The sequence below is a fragment of the Onychomys torridus genome, chromosome 2, assembly GCF_903995425.1.
Source record: "Onychomys torridus chromosome 2, mOncTor1.1, whole genome shotgun sequence".
NCBI classification, from domain to species: Eukaryota; Metazoa; Chordata; class Mammalia; order Rodentia; family Cricetidae; genus Onychomys; species Onychomys torridus.
This window is the reverse complement of record NC_050444.1, coordinates 118,810,817-118,819,759: the sequence shown is the minus strand read 5'-3', so window position 1 is coordinate 118,819,759 and position 8,943 is coordinate 118,810,817. Positions and strand designations below refer to the sequence as shown.

Below are 8,943 nucleotides of genomic sequence, written 5' to 3'. Positions count from 1 at the left end.
TGAGTCAGAAAGCAGCCCCTTTAACTTTTCTTGCCTACTTAATAAAGAATCTGTCTATGATGTTTGGTGTCTGTGGTGTTTGGGTGTGGTTTGTGCCTACTCTGGGGTTTGGAAGGGAATCCTGCTGTGTGGGAGTCCCCTTCACTCCATATAAGACTAGATGGGAGTACCAAGGAGGACCTGAAACCCAGCCTCACTAGATGGGACACACACATCTGGCCTTCCAGCATGGCACTCTCTCATTCATTTCTCAGCTTCATGACTAGCCATCTGAACCCCTGATATAGTTAACAGGGAATAAGGCCAGGCTTAGATATTCTAATGAACTCTTCATTGTGAATCCCATATTGACAGGCTGATTTCAGGTGGCCACTAATCTCCAGTGTTAAAGAGAAAGGTTCTTCATGGTAGCAGAAGCAGCTCTCCATCCTTCCTTACCTAAACAGCTGTTGCAGGTTGTCACTGAGAGATGCTGGAGTGATGAAGAGTTGCTGGATACAGTTCAGTCTCCAGGTGGGTTATGGTTGTCATCAGAGACCCCAGAGGGAGGGAAGGGAAGGGCTAAGCTGGAACCATCCCTTTCAGGATGTTAGTTTGTCCACCAGTAAAGGCTTCCTTGAACAGTGGTGGTAGGAGCTCCTCGGTCAGGTCCTAAAGGGGCATTGACCATGTCACAGAGCCCTCAAACATAGGCAATAGAGATATTACACGCCCAACCCACACATATTCTGTTTTCAACATCTTGAACCTGCCTGGGAATCCAGGTAGTGGGTCATTGCTTACTACTTTACTTATTACCTAGAACAAAGTTAAGAGCACTGCCAGGGACTCTGAGGAGGCAAGTCAGCACTGTAGTACTATTATTCAAGACAGGACAAGTATTGGATACTGTTGTTGGTTGTTTTTGCTCTTTAAGGGGCCTGCCACCAAGCTCCTAAATAAATCACACACAGGAGTTTATTCTTTTTGTTTGTTTGTTTGTTTTTTGGTTTGTTCATTTATTTATTTATTTATTTTTGTTTGTTTGTGTTGTTGTTTTATTTCTTTCGATACAGGGTTTCTCTGTGTATAGCTCCTCTCTGGTTGTCCTGGAACTCTACCTGTAGACCAGGGTGGCCTCAAACTCATAGGGTTCTGCCTGCCTCTGCTTCCAGAGTGCTAGGATTAAAGGCATGCACCACCACTGCACAGCTCAGAGGCTTATTCTTAATTATAAATGCCCAGCCTTAGCTTGGCTTATTTCTAGCAAGCTTTTTTTTTTTTTTTTTTTTAAGATTTGTTTATTTATTTATTATGTATACAGTATTCTGTCTTCATGTATACCCGCAGGCCAGAAGAGGGCGCCAGATCTCATTACAGATGGTTGTGAGCCACCATGTGGTTGCTGGGATTGAACTCAGGACCTCTGGAAGAGCAGTCAGTACTCTTAACCGCTGAGCCATCTTTCCAGTCTGCAAGCTTTTCTTAACTTAAATTATCCCCATTTACCTTTTGCCTCTGAACGTTTTCCTTTTCTTACTCTGTATATCTACTTTTACTCTTACTCCGTGGCTGGGTGGCTGGGTGGCTGGGTGGCTGGGTGGCTGGGTGGCTGGCCCCTAGTGTCCTCCTGTCATTGTTCACTTGCTCTTTCTTCTCTTCTCCCAGATTTCTCCTTCTATATATTCTCTCTGCCTGCCAGCCCCACCTATCCCTTCTCCTGCCTTGCTGATAGCTGTTCAGCTCTTTATTTGGACCATTAGGTGTTTTAGTCAGGCAAGTAACACAGCTTCACAGAGTTGAACAAATGTAACATCAACAAAAGCAACACTCCTAAAAATAATATTCTACAACAGGGTGCTTTTCCCCATCTACAAGGAGCAGGGAACCTGCCACTTATTTTATGGCTACTGATAAAGGCCCCTCAAGGTGTAAAAACAGTTACAAAATTAAAATTATAATTGCTAAACAGCTGAAAGAGATGTACAGCTCAGGTTAGGAGTGTCCTTCCAGACAGCCATAGAAATGTCATTGTCACAAAAATTGACCATGTGAAGTCTATATTTGCTTGCAGAAATCATCAGCAATGTGAAAGAAAGTAAGATAGCAGAAATAGCTGTCCATCCTTTGTCAGCAGAGCAACTGACTCATGTGGCCACTGAGAAGGTAAATACCACTCATACTGAGATGCTGCAGATAGTTGAGTTTGGAGAACACAGAAATGATCTGGGTAACACTCTCCTCTATGTTTGTTGATGTATTTGTGGTCTTGAAGGGATTCTTTTTTTTTTTTTTTTTTTTTTTGAGACAGGGTTTCTCTGTGTAGCTTTGTGCTTTTCCTGGAACTCAATTGGTAGCCCAGGCTGGCCTCGATCTCACAGAGATCTGCCTGCCTCTGCCTCCCAAGTGCTGGGATTAAAGGCATGCACCACCACTGCCCGGCTTGAAGGGATTCTTATGGATTAGTGCTAGGAAGACTTTGGGAAGATTTCTCATCTGGCTGGTGGTGGTGCAGAAATGACTCCGTGGGTAGGCTCCATCGTGCTCCATCTGTATGCCCTCTGGCTGGAAAACTGTCAAGACCTTCCTGACAGTATAGACAGGCAATGGCATCTGTGTATCTCTATACAGCCCCAGAATAAGATTGCTTGATGTTCATATGTGTGGATCCTGAGACAAAAGTCACTGCTTTCAAACACTGCCTCAGAGTGTACCTAGGAAGGCAGGTGGCTGTTTGTTTCTCACTTACAGTCTCCACTGAGTGGTCTCCACATTCTTCCAGCCCATACGTCTTAGAAGTCATGGTGCACGTTCCCTCAGGTCAAGCACTGGAAGCTGGGAAGCATTTCAAATTCCACAAACAGGTCACAGAACTGTCAACTTAAATTTTGTAGGAAACAGAAATGAACTTTTTTTGACCTTATAACAAAATGGCTCCAGGCAGTGGTGGCGCACGCCTTTAATCCTAGCACTTGGGAGGCAGAGCCAGGCAGATTTCTGTGGGTTCGAGGCCATCCTGGGCTACAGAGTGAGTTTCAGGACAGGCTCCAAAGATACACAGAGAAACCCTGTCTCGAAAGAAAAAAAAAAGTTTAAATATCACAAATGGCTTCCGTCCAGCTCCTAAATAAATCACACACAAAGTCTTATCTTTGCTTATGAATGCCTATCTTTAGCTTGGCTTATTTCTAGCCAGCTTTCCTTAACTTAAATTATCACCTCTATCTTTTGCTTTTCAGATTTTACCTTTCTCTAATTCTGTATACATTCCTCCCTTCCTTCCTTCCTTCCTTCCTTCCTTCCTTCCTTCCTTCCTTCCTTCCTTCCTTCCTTCCTTCCTTTCTTTCTTTCTTTCTTACTCTGTTGCTGGTTGTATAGCTGGGTGGCTGGCCCCTTGTGACTTTCTCCTTCTCTTGCTCCTTTTTTCTTTCCTCCTAGATTTCTCCTTCTATTTATTTCTCTGCCTGTCAGCCCCACCTATCCTTTCTCCTGCCTTGCTATTGCCTATCAGCTGTTTATTAGACCTTCCGATGTTTTTTTAAACATTCATTTATTATGTATACAGTGAGTGTTCGGCCTGCAGGCCAGAAGAGGGCACCAGATCTCATTGTAGATGGTTGTAAGCCATCATATGGTGGCTGGGAGTTGAACTCAGGACCTCTGGAAGAACGACCAGGGCTCTTAACCTCTGAGCCATCTTCCCAGACCTCCTTCAGATGTTTTAGACAGACAAAATAACACAATTTCACAGAGTTAAACAAATGAATGCAACATAAAAGAATGAAACACATCGTTGCATTATTAAACAGCATAAATAAATGTATCACATCTTAGAATAATATTCCACCACACAGGATAGGGTCACGTGCCTGTTCTTTACCCACTTGTGATTGGTCCTCAGCTTTACCTCCATTGTGAGATCACAGGGTGTGCTTTATGTTATTTTTCTTCCAAGTCCCTGTCCTTCAATGAGAAGACCCCTTCTGATCAGCAAAGTTCGTTTCCCAAGATACAATTTGATCCAGAACAGCAAAGAATGGCCAAGCTTTGTGACTCAAGCAATAAACCCATTTTTTAAAAAATATTTATTTATTTATTATGTATATAATACATATCACCAGATATCATTACAGATGGTTGTGAGCCACTATGTGAGTGCTGGGAATTGAACTCAGGACCTCTGGAAGGGCAGTTGGTGCTTTTAACCTCTAAGCTATCTCTCCAGCCCCTAAACCCATTTTTTTTTGAGCTGAGGATCGAACCCAGGGCCTTGTGCTTGCTAGACAAGCACTCTACCACTGAGCTAAATCCCCAACCCCTAAACCCATTATTTTAAGAGCTTTTAACAGGGCCCTAGGCCAGGTGGTGGTGGCACATGCCATTAGTCCCAGTACTCGGGAGGCAGAAGCAGGAGGATCTCTGTGAGTTCAAGGCCAGCCTGGTCTATAGACTGAGTTCCAGGACAGGTTCCAAAGCTACACAGAGAAACCCTATCTTGAAAAACAAAAAGAAAAAGAAAATGAACAAAAATAATGGGGCCCTAGATCTTACTTAGCACAACCGACTCATGGCTGAAGTACCTTCAGGTTGCAAAACTCATCATGTAGACAGTACCACCAGCCAAGATGAAACCACCATAGTCCGTGGTTCTGGGAAAGTCTCTTAATGTAGTAGCCTTGCTTTTTGGCTTCTGTACTTCTGCTTCTAGCTAAATGTTCTTGTTAAGTGAAGTATGTCGACCCAGAACATGGTTTTTGCACATAAATGTTCACCTTGAGAAAGCCTCGGTGGTGTACTGGGGTCCTGAATACATAGTGTAGTCCCTGCCCAGCTAATAAAGACTTTGTATTGGCTCAAACCCATGTACAAATAGTCTTCTCTGGTGGATACCCCACAACATGCTGACTTGGGGAAGGGGGTTTACAGTGAATTCAGAACCAGCCTGGGTTACATAGTGAGTTGCAGGTCAGTCTGACTTACAGACTGGAGCTGTGTCTCTGAAAACAAAACAGAAAAAAAAAAAAAGGCTGAGTGACATCACTCCAATGGTTAAAGCTCATCTAATGTGCTGAAGAATCTGTTCCTTGTCCGGCCCCTCAACACGCTAATCCCAATATCACCACCACCAACACCACACTGGGCATAGTGCAGAAGGCTTGTATTCCAGCATGTGAGGTGGAATGGAAGGATCAGGTGTTCAAGGTCATCATTAGCTACATAACAAGCAGCAGGCCAACCTGGGCACAAGTTTAAAGAAAACAAAGGAACTGCAGTTTTAAAGGATTGTTTTGTATCTCAGGTACCTTTCCTATCAGCCTAAGATTCCTGGCTTTCTTTGTCGTCCTGGGGATGGAACCATGTTTAACTTCAGCATAATTTATGTTATAGACCACTAGTACAGACACCAATTACATACACACCTGACTTGGTCACCAAATCAGTACTACTTGGACACTCAACTATACTCTAGCATCATTGTGGCAATGATTCCATTAAAGGCAAAGCTGGTATTGCCATGAAGGAAGGAAGGAAGGAAAGAAGGAAGGAAGGAAGGAAGGAAGGAAGGAAGGGAGGGAGGGAGGGAGAAAACCCTGATGCTGTACAGTCTCTCCATGAATGGGTTCTAGTCTACTATGCATGGAGATCTAATGAACATGGACACACTCTTATCAATACCCTGCCATGAAGAGAGGAGAATTACTGAGACTTGGAGCTCATCTTTGGCTACATAAGTTCCAGACAGGCATGAGCCATAGTGTAAGGCCATCCCTAGGAAAAAAAAATGAAAATAAGCCAGGCGGTGGTGGCCCATACCTTTAATCCCAGCACTTGGGAGGCAGAGCCAGGCGGATCTCTGTGAGTTCGAGGCCAGCCTGGTCTACAGAGTGAGTTCCAGGACAGGCACCAAAACTACACAAAGAAACCCTGTCTCGGGGGGGGGGGGAAGAAAAAGAAAAAAAAGATAATTGTAAGTAAACAAGGCAATAAATCCCAGAGTTTGTAGTGAAGTACCATGGATGGGCCTGGGACCTTGACTGTGGTTTCTTTTCACACTTTCCCAAATTGAGCTCTGATTCAATCAATCACTTCCCAATACCGAGTTATTTGTTAGTTTAGTTGCTATTTACATACGTAGTTTGGGGTTTGTTTCTGAGACAGGGTCTTTCCTTGTAGCTAACATTGATTTGATACTCCAGCTCTCAGTGATCCTACTGCGTTATGTGAGCCATTGCATCTGGAGAGCTTTAATCGTATGTGACCAGTATAGTTCTGATCATGAGTTAGCCTTACGTTACTCTCTTTCAGACTAGACATCAGCATAGAATCTCCTTGTCATAATTATCAAACCTGTTCTGCAATAAACAGCTGGGAGACTAGAGACGTTAGCATCAAATAAAATCCTGATATTCTAAGAGGCTTCGGGCACAACAGAATAATGAAAGAATTTCCCCTGAGTGCAGTTTTGGCTTAATGGTGAAATAGTGGGAACCTGGATACTCACTCTCTGAGGTCCTTTTTCGCCATTAAACTAGTCGCCAACTGTAAGGTCTTGAGCTCTGGTGTCTGTGGAGAAGGAGAAGGCATTGAGCTATCTGATGACTAATGATGAGGCCCAAGAAAACATGGTCTTAAAATACAGAGTAACCAGAGCCTCTGGACGAAGCCCAGATGGTAGAGGGCTACCTAACATGTGTACCTAACATACAGGAACCCCAGGTGAGATCCCCACCATTACATTTACAATAGGTGGGGACCTGTACCTGAAGTCCCAGCAGGCCTGCACCATGACAAAAAGCTGGCTTTTCTCTTTTTCTTTGTTGTTGTCTTTGAGACATGGTCTCACTAAGTAGCCCTGGCTGGCCTGGACCTTGCTGTATAGACCAGGCTGTCCTCAGATTCACAGAGATTCTCCTGACTCTGCATCCCAAGTGTTGGGATTCAAATTGTAAATCAACATGCCCTGCTTTCTTGTGTTCTCCATTTGCTTTGTTGATACAGGGTCTCAATGTGCAGCTTTGGCTGGCCTGGAACCCACTACTTAGAACAGGCTGGACTCAAACTCATAGACACCTACTTCCTTTTTGATAGATAATTACATGTCCACATGGTTGGGCTTGCCCGGTGGACCACCTAACTATTTCTGGTTCAGAATAGCCATCTCCGGGTCAGACATTTCACGGGACCAGGACTCTGTGGCTTTACGTGGTTTCGTAAAGCGCGCGTGCAGCCATGTAATCTAAGCGCATTCGTGGAGTACCCACAGGAGTTCCTGTATGCATGCGCAGCCCAACATTTAAAAAGCAGGTGCCATCTTGCATGAGTCTCTCTTTCATCCCCCCCCCCCCCCACTTATCTCCTCACCCACGTGTGTTTCACACAGGCCTGTCACCTCTATCCTCTTTAATAAAACTCTTCCATGGTCTTGTCATGTTCGGGATGTGTTCCTAGTGCCACTTAAATACTAACACTTTTGCCTTCCTAGAGGTGGGATTAAAGGTATGTGCCTCCACTTGTAGTATTCCCTTACATGCCAGGTGAGCGTGCTCAGACTCAGGTGTTGATTTAAGTGTGTCACCTCTAGCCCTGGTTGGCAGGAACTGACAGTCTAGACCAGGCTCCTTGACCTCACAGTGAGCTGCCTGCCTCTGCCTCTAGAGTGCTGGGATTAAAGATGTATGCCTTCTGTCCAGCAAGTTCTGTCTTTCGAGGCAGGGCCCTCCTAAGTGCCAAGGCTGGTTCTGAGCTTCCTGTGTACAGGCTCTGAATATATCACTTCCTGCCTCAAACTCCTGAGTAATGAGTGCAAGTTTTCATGAATATATTTTTATCTTCCTCTCTGTTCATTCTGTCCTGAGGGTGATCTGATTCAGCCTATCTGGACACACCAAAAATGCCAATTAGGATTCACTAGGTGGAGACTCAACCAATTCAATGAGGAGGCAGCCTGTGGCTGGGAGGTGGGGTTGCAAAGGGGACATGTGAAAGGAGGGGAAATGAAAGTTCAGAGGAGCCAGAGGAGACTCTTGGAATCCTGGGGTCACCTCCTGTTTCTGCTGGAATAGGGACCTGTCAGCAGTGTCTGTGTCTGGTAAGTCCCTCACCCATATGAGGACACCCAGGCCTGTCACTCCCCTTGGGAACATAAAACCTTGGCTGATACAGAGAATTCTCTTTCTCTCTTCTAATGAGCAGATTGGAGACTGGTTTTGGCTCCAAGGGCAGCTTTGCCTTCGTCTCCAATGCTGTTGTTTGTTTATTGATTCCTGGGTTTGTTTTGTTTTGGAAGAAGCGGCAGCATGTTATGAAAGGGGGAGATATGACCCCCCTCCCCTCTCTCAGTCCCAAGCCTTTTTTTCCAGCTGCCAAATAGGCGAGAGGAGCCTTCACTGGCACTCTCCACCTCCCTATGTCAGTCCCACTCCCAACGCCCCAAGCACCCCCATTCGTAGGGAGACAATAACAGGACAAATGGGCCCCACTATACCTGGAATGCGGGGTCTCTTAGAAATCAAGGAATCCCTTCTAAACCAGATTACCAATTTAAAGGATGTCCTCTCTATGAAAAGAGAATTGAGAGATCTTACCCAACAGATACAGGTATTACAGGCCAACGTTACAGGAGAAGCCGACATCACCCTTCCTGCACTCACCCTTCCTACCACTTTTGGAAATCCCCCTCACACAGCCCCCCCCCCCCCCCCCGCAGGAGCGGGGCGGGGGACCGAGAGGGCTGGCGCCCGCCAAAGACACATATCAAACCAAAAGAAGGCAAGACCAAAAGGGCACTGACCGCAGTGTCCCTCTCTTTCCCAGTAATGACCCGCTCTGGCGCTCAATCCCAGAATGTGGGGGAACAGGCAGACACCACTCAGGGTGCTGACAGAGATACTGAGGTTGTGGAACAGGGATCTTCAGCCTCAGAGGGAGAGGAGGAGGACCCAGTGGAGAATCATGACACTGACC

At 45.4% G+C, this 8,943-nt stretch overlaps 1 pseudogene; it reads right to left on the bottom strand.

Annotated features, from left to right (window-relative positions):
• Nucleotides 1-2,109: 2,109 nt before the first annotated feature.
• On the bottom strand, nt 2,110-8,612 carry LOC118577944 (annotated as a pseudogene).
• Nucleotides 8,613-8,943: the final 331 nt, after the last annotated feature.